Here is a 14,032-nt window from a genome sequence, read left to right as displayed (position 1 = left end):
TGCCTGACAGAGAACCTGGATGCAGTTTGGATGACTTAGAACCCCAGCCTGAGGGAATGACATAGGTTGCTTGCCTTGAAATTTCTGATCAGTCCTGCAGGAATCTTTAAGAGTCAGAGCACTTCTTAATTTCCTGGGTACTTTAGAGATTCCTGGCACAAATAAAGAAAAACCAAACCAGAAACCAGACTCTTTCTCCAGCTTGTTTGTAGAGCGGTTATTTTCAGTTCTCTGCATCTATCTTGGGGGTTCTCTTTTTACTAATGCTCTGCATTTTAGGAATAAAACGGATTCTTGTGTGATTGACAGGTCATGTGTTTCTACTTAGCATGTGGCAGTCAACCTGTTTTTCTCATGGTATCTTATAGGTAGTGGAAGCTCTTAGTGACACTTCAGAGAAGGGATGACAGAGGTAATAGTTTATCTAGTAGTATCCAAGCTGGGACACAGCGTGAATAATAAAAGAGTGCAAATACACACACACACACACACACACACACACACACGTCCATAAAGTTCTTGACTTTTCTATCCTCCCCTCCCTAACACCCCCCTGCCACATAAACAGCCATAGCAGCAAAGCTTGGCTCCCAGATGTACCAAAATAAGAGCTGTGGGGCTCACATCTGGAATTAGCCAATGCCAAGATTAAAGAAGTTAGATTCTTCTGAACTCCCCTTCTCTCCCACAGATTTTTCTCCAGGCAAGGTAATCCCTAGATAAAAATAGGTAGGGTTTAGCCCTTCCTCTAAATGTCCTTCTCCCTGCCCTATGCCCAACTTCCCTGGCCTCAATGCCACATACCACTAAAGCACTCATCTATCCTCAACCTGCCTCTGCTCTGGTGGCCTCTTCAGGGGCTGGCCTTCTTTGCAATTCTTCCTGCCCAGCATAGCTCTGCAGGCTAGAGTGGCAGCCTAGATTGTAAAGTGCAGCAAAGCAGAAAGGATCAGTAGTGATTCTGTGCCTTGTCCAGACTCTCTTCTGTGGCCAATCACCTGCTAGGCATTAACTGAGCAAGGTACTATGGATTATGCGAAGGAGGAGGAGACAGGTTTTGAACTCAAGAATCTCACAATACAGATGTGGAGGAAGACGCTAGCATGCCCACTGGAGACTTAAAAACTGATATGTAATAGTGGAGAGATGTACTCAATTGTGAGCAACCGTCTTCTTACTAAAAGAGCTGAAAGGCCCTGGAGGACTACTGGTGAACTAGAATAGTCTGAGAAGACTGTGTACAGGAGATAGGAGTATATCTAGTGTCCACTGAGTCTCGCCATGGTGCCTCATACTTCGATGTGTTGACAGTCAGCCCTGCCTGTGTTTATTGGGGTTTGAAGTTGGGACAGAAGGGCTGGGAGAAGCTGTAAACTGGCACTCTTCTACCTATAGTCCTCTTTCAGTTTTCTTCCTCCCTAGCTTGGCCTTTTGCACCTCCACCAATCCCTCCAGGTATCACCTCTTTGAGCTTGGAATTTTCACCAAGCAGCAGCTGGAAACCAGGCATTGGCTGCTGGAACAATATTGGCTGGATTTCAAGTTGCTTTCAGACCTTCACAGGGGGAAATCTGCCTTGCTCTTGCTCATTCTAATCAAGACCATGTGCTCTGGGCCCCATGCAAACATAATTGGTGGAATACTTTCTCCAATAGTTCATCTTGGGGATTCAACAGCAAATACAAACTAGAGTTGTTGTGGAAAGGATGCTGGCAGCCTTGACTCAAAAGTAATGCTCCTGGGTTCCCAAGGGGATTACTTGTCCTCAAAAGAGAGAAGCTGTTGGGCCTCTGGAAAGGGCACAGGATTCTGACATTTGTCTCAATCCCTGCTCCCTTGAGAAACACAGAGTTTTAATAGCAAGAGGAAACTAACATAGGAACTATGCCACTTTAAAGAGCCTTTGAGGTATGTTGAATAGGGAGCTGGGCATTTCTGCAAATAACTGCTGGCCAGAGGAGGCCCAGGGAAGGTCAGTTAAGCACAGCAGAGTGTTCTGCTGTGGTAGAAAGCCAGGGACCTGGGCTCTGGAAACCCAGTAGGGCCATGGATTTCTTGTGTGATCTGGGAGCAGCAGATTACTCCTCCCCCTGCTTCTCCTTCACACCCTAAGCCCCAATTTTCAAAATGAGGGAATGGCTTCTGCTCTAAGGACTTTGGCAGCTCTGAAATTCAATTCTGTGATTCAACTCCAGCTCTCCAAACAGCAGCTAGTACTTTAGGGAAAGCAGCCTGCGATAAGAGCTCACTCCAAGGATAACTTCATGCACAGGAGAGGTGGATGTTTTCTCTGTGTGGTAATTTGGCATATCCTTGCCTTGCCTAAAAGTATCTCCTCATTTCATCAAGAGCATCTGCTAGTCTGATCTTCTTTTTTGGGGGATAATCACAGCCTCAAATGCCCCCTTCTAAAATGCAGATGGTCTGTGTCACCCCTTTGCATGAATGTACTGATCAGACACACTTCTCCCTAACTGGAGAATAGGGAGAAGGTGGTGATGGGGAAGGGTGCAAATTTGGAAAAGTAGTTGCCAAGGATGCATAGTTTCCTACTTTCACAATCTTGCTCAGGGACAGTCCTGGCTCTCCTACAGTCTTGCTGCTGTTGTTTTGTTTCCAGAGTGGGTAAGGAATTAGAGAGTTCTTTCCTCCTACTTATGCGGCACTTGTAAAGTCAGTTTTGAGAGATGTTGGCCTATCCCCAGTTGGATTTCTCTGGAGAGAAGTACCAAATCACAGAGTATTCTTGCTGCCATCAAGCAGCACTATACTTATGTCTCCTGTGAGGGATTTAGGGATGAAGAGCCCACGGTCCTTTGCTCATCTATTTCCACTATTCAGGTCCCTTTATTATCAAGTTACTCTGTTAGCTGAAGTTTCCTCTGCTGTGATTTTTCAGGATATATAGGGTCTAATCCAAGCTCACATTTCAGCTAATTGTGTGAGCTTGGCAGTTGTCATTTAACCTTCATTTGCACTAAGTTATGAACCACACAAGGAAAGTGGTCTTAATGGTTTGTAGTTATAGTTGGAAGCGGGGGCAGGAGAGAGGGGCAGGTAGAGTGAAGTAGGGTGCAAAAAGGAATGGAAAAGAGAGAGAGTGGATTGTTTTTTTAATTAAAAGCTCTATTACTGAGCTTCGTCACCCACCTTATTTTCTAGACTTGGCTCTGAGTGACGTTTGGTTGTTGGCTAAAATCAAATCCACCCTCAAAGGATGATTTTTAATAACTGAGGATATTCAAAAGTATGTGCCGCAGGCTCTGAACTCAATTACTAAAGAGCAGTCCCCAAAAAATATTTTGAGGGATGGCCACATCATTGAAATAAAGGCACAGGGATTTAGCCTCCCAAGGTGCTAGTCTGAAGGGAAACCCCTCCTTTGGATGTGCACATTCTAATATGCTTGTGAAAAACCATCAGTCACATTATATTATGGTCATATTTGAAATTATTGCCTGTTTCCATTTTTTCTCATTCTTGATGGGGATTGTCAACAGCTGGTTACCAAGTTTTATAGGGAGCAGCTGAAAGCCATGTGGGATTTTTACCCCAGCTTGTACTGTACCTAAGGCTATTAGCTTCCCTTCACTGTACATGCAATAAAATGGTATCATAGGAAATTGGCACTCTTACAGTGCTTTACGTTTTTCAAGACAGTTTCATATTCAGATGATAATCTCCTGGGGTGAAGGAACCCCATCTTATTTATTTTTGAATACCCAAACCCTAGAGCAATGCGTCACCCATAGCACTCAGTAAATGTTCATGGAATGGAATAGCTATCCTCTCAATTTATCCTTTAAATATCCTTTAAAGAAGGCATATTAGGTGTTATTCAAGGTATTTTTCCTATTTTACATGGACCCAGGACACAAAGAGTATAGTTTGTATGGAGGTGGAGGTAGTTTCCTGTAGTGTTTAGGACCATTGGCTTTGTAGACAGTTCTGGATTCCAGTTTGGACTGTGCCCCTGTTTATCCAATTGCCCTCGAGTCAATTACTGAACTTCAGTTTCCTCAACTCAGGAACAATATCTTCCTGAAGCGAGGATAATGATAGTCTCCAGCTCCTAGGTTTGTAATGATGATGAAATATGATCATCTGTGTAAGGCAATTATCATAGGGCTGACATAGTAAGCATTTAATCGATGGTGGCTATTCTTACATAGTGAATTGTTTCGTTTATAGAGCTAGCTAGTGGTAAAGTCCAAACTGGAATCCAGGGATAACTTGAAGTGTCAAGTTTTTTGCACAATATAAAGTGGAAATGAGAGTGAAATTAAGTGGTCTAGACTGTAGAGATTTGTCCAACAAATGGTAGGATGGAAGTGCCTCTATAACCTTTGTGTTTCTTATGCAAGCGCTCTTCTGAAATGGATGTTCAAGACTATACAGTCCAATTCCTGTACCTTACAGAAATATTGTCCCAGGTTTGAAAGAGACCCTTTTGTGACTCAGTGATTCCATCATGGACTCCAGACCCTCTTTCAGTCACCAACCTCCCCAAGAATGGAGGCAACTTTGTGTAAGTATATATGCAAATATATATTTATGTAGAAGTAGCTAAGATAAAAGCCAAAAAGACATTCTGGCCACTGATTACAGGATGAAATCTGAGGCAGTATCTCCTTGCATTCCAACTTCCAATTCCATGGAACGGAGCTAAACAGAGGCGATGTTGGCCTGTTTCCTGATTTCAGAAACATAAATCCAATCAACTGAAATGCTTTCTGTTTATACTGGCTACCAAAGGCCCCTCAAGAGTTTACACAGGAAGTCATTAAAATTCTTTATATTCTCCCCAGGCAAAGGCACACCCAGTCAAGCGTCTTCCCTCTTCCTTCTATCCAGAGGAGACCTAGGTATGTAGCAGCCTTCAGTCCAGGGAAGACACCTCTCTGTTGGTTCCATCTCAGAGTTTTGACTGATAATTTCAGTCAAATACCCAAGGATTCTTTGCAGACATAAGAATGACCATTTATTTCTGCCATTATACCTGAGAAAACCCATATTCTCCCCTCACAGGGCCTACCCAACCTGATCTCTTTCTTTTTTTCTGATAGTCACACCTGAAAAAACAGGGCCCCTGCTCAGGCTAAGAAATACAGCCCCAGAGAGCCACAAACCCTTCAATCTTCAGTGTTTGGAAGACCAAACGACCAGATCTCCACCTCCATGTGGCCCTTTGAAACTCAAAGCCTAAAACATCCTGCTCTTTTGCCACATCTGCTTCTTTACAATACAGCTGGAGCTGCCGCAGTGGGGCAGAAGGATGAGTTTGAAAAATACCCATCTTAAACTTTACATGTGGCTTGTCATCAACCTACAAGGAGAACTTAAGTTAAAGCATGGCATTCTTCTCGTTCCTTCTTTTCTAATTAACAACATATGATCTCTATTCCTTTCCCTCACTTCCCTCTCAGGAGCTCCCCACTTTCAGAGTGCTTAAAGCTCAAAGGTAATTGAAGTTCAGACCAGCATGAGCCTATGGCTTACCCAGGTCTTGTCTTCTTCCTAAGATGAGTCCCAGTTATGTACTTTTTCTGTGTACTAAGCTGCTTCCTGCTCAACAAATATCCAGATTTACCCTGAGACACAAGTATAAAGGAACTTGTGATTTTATACCTTCTTGGATTTGATAGATGCTCCCTGGCCTAAGCCCTCACACTAAGTACAGAGAACAATCAAGCCAGAAAGCTCTGAGCCAGCCATTCCTAGAGTTGGTAGTTTTGACCTCATCAGCCCAAAGTTACATTTTCTGGCTCACTCTCAAGCTTCCAGCACTCCCACTTACTCCTTTCTTGTTTTAGCTGTATTCTTTTAAAAAGCATTTCCTGCAACACCAGAGAGAGGGACAGAGACAGAGAGAGATAGAGACAGAGAGAGACAGAGAGACTGACCCATGTGCTTAACCCAAAAGAATACATAGAGAGAACGACTCACGCTTAATTCAAAAGAATAGAGCCTGGTAACATAATTAAATGGAGGGACTGTTATTTGAGGACTTAAGGATCTTCTTCATGACCCACAGAACACATAGCCAGGGTGACTAACTCCAAAACCTCTATATGAGACCCATATTTCTTCAAGCTCCTATTTTATGCTCATCGGATCGCCTGAACTCCATCTTGGGAAAGAGATACTGTGCTTGGCTACAGACCTCCCACAGAGCCAATGCCTGGTGAGAAGCTGAGGAATAGCTATTCTTAGGTCATACTGAGATCTGTTCTTAATGGATGCACAAATAAAAACATAGACAAATATGGCCCGAGGGTTCCCAGACCTCAAGACCACCCTTGCAGTCCACAGGAAGCCCCCTGTCTCTATATACACATATGCAAAGAGCCTTCCCTATCACACATGGGAACTATCCTTCCTCTGTCTGAATGGGCTACTTGCCTCTATTAAGCGAGAGTAACTAGATTTTGCATCTTGTGACATATATCATGGTCCCCTGGGTTAAAAGGTGACATTCATGATGGTATCACAGCTGCAGGGGTGCTAGTAGCCAAAAAGACATGTATAACCAGCTTTAACCCCAACAAGTAGGTCAGTAGAGGAAAAAAATACAGCATAAATGACACAAAGAAGGCAAGGAAAAATCAATTCCACAGTGCATGAACAGCTATGCCTAAAGACCATGAGCTAAGGCCCATTTCTACTTCAAGTCTGAATTGTGTCTCCACTAAAGCTCTTATTTGAAATGCCTCATACCCTTTTGGTGGCAGTTTGCTTCAAAGTTTTGCTCATAGCAAACCACCACATTTCCCCCCCTGCTGAATATAGGATACTACGTTTGTAGTACCTTTCTTCTAGGGGACCTGGGATGAGAATTATGTTGAGGATCAAGACTTTTTTTAAAAAGATTTTTATTGGGGAATTGGGGGATGGGAACAGCGCTGGGGAATTGGGGGAAGGGAAACAGACAAGTTGCTGTCCTTTTGTTCTTCAGTCTAGTTGTGGAGGACGTTGCTTCACTGGCACAAGTTGGCACCATCATTGCGCTCTTCCCTGGAGAGGCAGATCAGTCGCTGGCTTCTGGATGGCCACTCACTGCGGCTGCTGGCCGCTCACGCTGGCTGCTGGCTACACACAGTAGCTTATGGCAGCCCACTGCAGAGGGGCTGCAGCCCCTGCCGTCGCCAGCGACTCACAGCAGCCCAGCTCCAGGTTGAGCTGTTGTTCAGCATCTTAGCTGTAGAAGGCAGTGTCACTGGCCGTCATATGTGGGATCCGAACCGGGGCCCTCTGGTGTCCCAAGCCAGCTCTTAACCAACGCGCCACTCGGCCGGCCCCAGGATCAAGATTTTTAATGTAGTGAAGGTTAGATTTGAGATAGGACTTCTCCAAACTGAGGGCCTCTCACTTCCTCGTCTGTCGTTGTTAGGAGTACTAGTGCAGGACTCCTACTTCCTAGAGGCCAAATGAACCATATAGTCCACAATGTGTTTCTAAAGCCAAATTTGTTGTCATACTAGTAAATGAGTTTGACAACATGATCATTGAGGGCAGTGCTGGCCCAAGTATCAAAGATAGAAGAATAAGTGTCACTATTAAACTCACAGGAGACAAGCTGGTCTTCTGTGTAGACCAGGATTTCCCTCAAGGGGTCCTCTAATGCCTGATTTAATACATTCTTGATGTCACTCTATTTGTTTGCTTTTTCCAAAATGCAGGTCAGATCTGACAGACATGTTGGGGGTAGAGACACAGAATATTATTCCAATGAAATTCCCATTCAGCTCAGGAATGACCTTGCCCACAGCCTTAGTGGTGTCAATGTTTGTAGGGATGATGATATGAACAGCACCATGACCAACATGCCACTGTTTTCCAGAGGGGCTACCCATGTTTTTCAGGGTGAAAGTGATAATGAGTCTCTCCATGACTCTAGAGTTGTCATGGATAAGTAACCTTGACCAGGTGCCAAGCAGTTCAGGGTACAGGATGCAATGCTGAGAATCTTGAGGTAACGATCACACCTCTCATGGTTCCCTTCCATCATAAACATGAGGAAATCTTCAGAAGGGAAAGAGATGATGAGCCTCTAACCATAATGTGAGCTCCAGCCTTCTCCAAGAGAGGAAGAGACTAGTGGACTGCATATTCAACACCAGAATCATCCCATTTGATGTTGGTAATATCTCACTCCCAAAAGATGGAGATGTGCTTCTTACCATTGACAAGCTTCTCCTCAACCTTCAAGCTGCTGTTGAATTTTTCATGTGTGAAATAATCCATGCAAATGATGTAGCTGAGATAGCCATAAATATTGACAATATACACTTTGTCACAGATAAAAACAGCCTGCAGAGCAGGTGCCAATACAGACAGATTGGTTTATTTCAATGTTCACTACCAGGTGTCTAGCCTGAAATGTGGCTAGCATTGCCAAAATAGTGTAGCTATGTGCTGAGTACAGAGGAACAGACAGGTGAATCATATCATTTTTAATGGCCAGATAACAGATTGAGCCATGATACTTCATTGTTCCCCAGCAGTCACTGAATTTTATTCATCAAACAGAGTTGTATTTAAGGCCATCATATCTCTCCGAGTTCCAGGTTGCTCAGCCTTAGAAAGAAATAATCATACAACCACATGGAGATTCCTACTAAAGGTTGGTCTTCAGCAACTGGAATTACAACACTACCCAGAAATCTCTCCATGACACCTCAGTCAGTAATATTTCCCATCCTTATAATGCCTACCCCAAACTTTAACCTCTCTTTACAGGCTCCTTCTCTACAGCATATACACCCTACTCTTACAGCAGATTGCTTTGCTTCCTCTATCACCAAGATAATAGAGGCCATCTGGGAAAGGGAGCACCCCAAACTTTCTGCCTTGACATGGTGACAAATATACCTAAATCTAGTTCATTCTTATCTTCTTCCCTTCTACCTGTGATCTGGATCTCACCCCTTCACATTTGCCCTGCAATCTTCACTAAATAATTTTCCTCTTGCTTAAACCTACCTTTAATCATTCCCAGTCTCCTAGTTTCTTCCCCTCAGTATTTAAAGATGGCCGAGTCTTATTCCAATAACAACAAACAAACAACAACCCTGAAAAAACATCTTCTCCAGCTGTCATTCTATGTATTTCATAATCTCATTGCAGTGGGAACTCCTAAACTAATTACAACTTGTTGCAATCTGGTTGAAACTACTTTAAGGTCCTCTCTTAATTGTCAAATTCAATTTTACCCATGTTGGTCTCTACCTGACTTTATTTTGTGTGTCATTTGATATTGCTGGCCACTCTTTTCTACTTAAAACTTCCTTCTTTCTTGACTTCCATGGCAGTATTATTTTCTGTTTTTTTCCCCCCTTACCTTTAGGATTACTCTTTCTCAGTTTCCTTGGCAGGTCCCTTCTCCTCAACCAAACCTTTGAATGCCATTGTTTCCCAGGGTTCTGTATTCAGAACTCTTCTTTTGTTACTCCACTCACTTTCCTGGGTTAACTCATTCATGCTCATGGCTTCAGTGACCACCAATGTAATTATAATTTCAAAAGTTATTGGGTTGTCAGAAAAGTGATGACGCATTTTTGCAATGAAAAACATAGAAAAAAATACGTCATGACTTTTCCGACAACCCAATAGATTACCAGCCCAGATTTCTACCCGAGCTGAAAATGTGCATTTATTTTTGCTTACTATATGAATCCTATAGCCAACTTAAATTCAACATGTTCAAAAGCTTGAATAAACTTTTCCCTTCCCTTCCCTAATTCTGTTAATCCTTTAATTTCTCTATTTTATTATTCACTACCTGCTCAAGCCAGAAACATGGTTGGCCTCAATATCTTCCTTTCTTTCATTCTCCACATCCATTACTTCATTGAACCATGTCAATTTTACTTTGTAAATATCTCATCTACATCCGACCTCTCCATAATGTAGGCCCTTACCATTATTACTCCCAACTGGTCTGTCTATATGTCTTACCTTCTTTTAATGCATTCCCCAATAGCAGATAAAGTGATCTTTCTGAAATGCAAATCTGATAATAGTTCTCCCTCATTTCAAGTACTTAATTGACATAATTTCCATTGCTTCTCTAACTTTCCAACTGAAATATCCCCAGGAGATTGGAGTATAGTTAGAAGCAGCCCAGTGCAAGAAACTTTTTCATCTTAGGAATTCAGTAATTTAGCACTCTAGTCCATATTGTATCTGTGTTTGTTTTAAAATAAAATTATATATTGCCATATTTCCATCAATTTAGGAAAGTATTTGGATAAAATGATGCTTCAAGAAGATTAACCATGTTTATCTTGGGAATTCAGATACCCAGTTGCACACCATCTTCTACTGCAATTTTTGTTTTGTTTTGTTTTGCTTTTTTAAAAGATTTTTTTGGGGAATTGGGGGAGGGGAACAGCATTGGGGAATCGGGGAAGGGGAACAGACAAGTTGCTGTTCTTTTGTTGTTCAGTCTAGTTGTGGAGGACGTCACTTCATTGGCCCACGTTGGTGTTGTGATCATTGCGTGCTTCCCAAGTGAGGCAGTTGCTCGCTGGCCACTGGACGGCCTCTCAGGGCAGCTCACAGCAGCTCCTGGCAGCTCACGCCAGCTGCCAGCTGCTCATGCTGGCCGTTGACCACTCACAGTAGCTTACAGCAGCCCACTGTAACCCCACTGCAGCCTACGCTGTTGCCGGCAACTCATGGCAGCCCAGCTCCAGGTCGAGCTGTTGTTCACCATCTTGGCTGTAGAGGGCGCAGCATCACTGGCCCATGTGGGATCCGAACTGGGGGCCGTGCTTCTCAGAGCTTGTGCAACCAAGCAAAATCTTAACCAACGAGCTACTCGGCCGGCCCTTCTACTGCAGTTTGAAAAGCTCAGGCCATATGGGAATAAGTCCAAACTCACTAGCAGGGCATCAAGCCCCAGTAGTTCACAACCAAGTGGGAGAGGGTAGGTACTCTTTTAAGAGTGTTTATAACGGTGTGTGTATGGTAGAGTGGTTTTGATTATTACAATAACTGGGGGAGGCATCTGGCATTTAATGGGAAGGGGACAGGAATTCCAAACATTCTTCAAAGAGGGAGACAATCTCACATGACAATGAATTGATGATACTTTCTGTCTACCTTTCCAGCCTCATTTCTCACTGTGTGGTCTCTCCCTAATCTGTCCTCCAGTCATAGCAAATAATAGACAGTTTTTCTTAAAAGTCATGGGACTTTACATCTCCAAATCTTGACAGAGGTTCCTTCTTCAACCTGGAATATCCTGCCTCACCTCCCACATATCTAGTAAGCCTTTCCTAATCACAACCTACCACTTCTCCCAGGTAGAACTGCCTATGCTCTAGCACAGGGGTTGGCAAGCTGCGGCTCGTGACCCACGTGCGGCTCTTTGGGTACGTCCAGTCTCAAAAGTTTGCCGACCCTTGGAAGAGCCAATCCTGTCTCTCACAACAATTTAAAAATTATTTGAGAGCCATAAATATATTTTTAGATAATCACCATTATGTGAATAATATTCTTTAAAAATTTTACAAATGAAACTATGATAGTTTTATTTCCATTTTCAATTTTACTTCAGAGCCACAAGTACATACGTACCCAAAGAGCCACATGTGGTTCGCGAGCCGCAGTTTGCTGACCCCTGGCAGCTCTTCTGTCTCAAAAGTTTGCCAATCCCTGATCTAGCACAATGATGCATCCATAGTAGACACTCAGTACATGTTACACGTTTGTTCAATAAATAAATGAAGTAATTCCAGTTAGTAGCACCTACTGATTAACTCATGTATAAACTCTTTCCAGAGTGAATATTAGCCAGGCTCTGCTCCCATTTGGGATCATTAAGGTAAGAGAAACAGAGAGGAGGTAAAGAGTTAAAGTCCAAATATGCTGTAAGAAAAGAGCCATGGGTGGGTGTTGGGATGTCTTGCATATAGAGGCTTTAAACCATCAAGGCATGAGAAGCTAAGGGTACACAACAGGAAAAAACAAGAGGGACCAGAAAGACGAGATAAGGAAGGGCAAGCGGAAAATTGTGCTAGCCTTACAACCTGTCAATAGCCAACACTTTTGTGTAGATTTTGCCCGTTACCCCGCCCCTGGCCCTTTCCCTTACAACCATTCCCATGGGCCTGAGCTAGAGGGATTTCCATATTACTTTTTAAAAATTATAAAAGCAATAAAGAAATCCAATATTATGATTTTAAAAATCGACTAAAAGCAAAACTATAAAGAAGGATATAAAGTGAAATAGGAACCCAATCTATACATTAAACCTCAGGGTGTCTGCTCAGGGATTACTGCTGTTAATATTTTCTTCTGTCTATGCATGTAGTTGTATTTTTATTTATTTTTAAAATGAGATCATACCATACATACTGTAATGGTTAATTTTATGTGTCCATTTGACTGGGTCACAGGATGCCCAGATATTTGGTTAAACATTATTCTGGGTGTGTCTGTAAGGTTTTTTTTGGTAAGATTAACATTTGAATTGGTAGATTATGTAAAACAGTTTGTCACCTCTAATGTGGGTGGCATCATCTAATCAGTTGAAGGCCTGAATAGAACCCAAAGGCTGGCCTTCTTGCAAGTAAGAGGGAGCTTCTCTTGTCTGATTGTTTGATCTGGGACACTGGACTTTTCCTGCTTTTGGACTCAAACTGAAACATGGGCTCTTCTTAGGTCTAAAGCTTGCCAGCTTTTGGACCAGAACTTACACCATTGTCTTTCCTGGGTCTCTAGCTTGCCAGCTGTAGACTTTGAGACTTATCAGCCTCCATAAAGACCTGAGCCAATTCCTTATACAAATCTCTCTCTCTCTTGCGTGCGTGTGTGATATACACATATATTTCCTGTTGGTTATGTTTCTCTGGAGAACCTTAACTAATATGCATACCATACTATAACTTGCTTTTTCTTTCTTTCTTTCTTTCTTTTAGCTGAACCATCCTGCTACCTGTTGGCAGCTCAACGGCAGCTCAGCTCAGGCCGGGAATCAAATCGCTGTTGCTCAGAGCTCACGCTCTTGAGCGAGCTCTTAACCAACTGAGCCACTCGGCCAGCCCTACTATAACTTGCTTTATTCAAATACCTTGGGGATGCTTCAAAACAGTCAAACAGATTTACACTATTACTTGTAACAATGGCATGGTATTCTATATTTCAGATATAGTATCATTTATTCAACTGATTAATGAAAAATAAGTTGTTTACAGTTTTTTTGTGTGTAATAAACTAATGATTCCACAGTGAATACTTGTATTGTTGTACACATACCTTTGCCAAATTGTACAAGTATATGTTTAGTGTAAGTGACATAAAGTAGTTAGTTGCTGGGTCAAATGGTACATGCATTTACAATTTTGTTTCATATTGAGAAATTACTCTCCAAAAGGTAGTTATACACTCCCATCAATAGAACATGAGAGTGCCTATTACACTACATCATTAATACCACTGGCTTTTATCAATCTTTAATTTTTTTTGCCAATATGACAGGTGAAAAATAATATCACATTGTCGCCAACTTGCTCTGTATAAAATCTGCACCAATTTAATTACACTTTTCCAAATAATCCTGTATATCTGGAACCATGTGAGAAGTTTCTTGGGAAAAAATGTAATTTGAATCCACTGAAGATGAAGATCATGTCTGTTGGTAGGCACCATGAATTTATGGCATTCTTTTGGTCCACTAGTTGAACCCCAATGGGCCCTTCAGTGACTTGTTTTTTAAGATGCTTTTCAAGGGAATACTTCCTGCACAGAAGAAAAATACAAGATCGTGCTTAAAAAGACAAACAAACAGATAGACAAACAAACAAAAACATTAACGTGGTTTCAAAAGCAAAAACTAGAAAAGAAAATCACATTGCAAAATTAGATTGCTCATTCAAGAAGCACTTGCCTTTGAGAACAAAGCAGACCATCCTGAAAGATTAAAAGCATTCTTGGAAATAGCAACTTACCAAATGTTCTAGTAGTGATGCTTATTTCATTCATTGTAGCCCTTTTGGAGAAATGTGGTTAAGGGTACTTTGAGTAA

At 42.2% G+C, this 14,032-nt stretch overlaps 1 pseudogene; it reads right to left on the bottom strand.

Moving 5' to 3' along the window:
• Positions 1 to 7,409: 7,409 nt before the first annotated feature.
• Positions 7,410 to 8,244, bottom strand: LOC109376729 (glyceraldehyde-3-phosphate dehydrogenase-like; annotated as a pseudogene).
• Between the last annotated feature and the right edge of the window lie 5,788 nt (positions 8,245 to 14,032).

Source organism: Hipposideros armiger, unplaced genomic scaffold (genome assembly GCF_001890085.2).
Source record: "Hipposideros armiger isolate ML-2016 unplaced genomic scaffold, ASM189008v1 scaffold_1182, whole genome shotgun sequence".
In the NCBI taxonomy this organism is placed as follows: Eukaryota; Metazoa; Chordata; class Mammalia; order Chiroptera; family Hipposideridae; genus Hipposideros; species Hipposideros armiger.
This window is presented reverse-complemented; position numbering and strand designations above follow the sequence as displayed.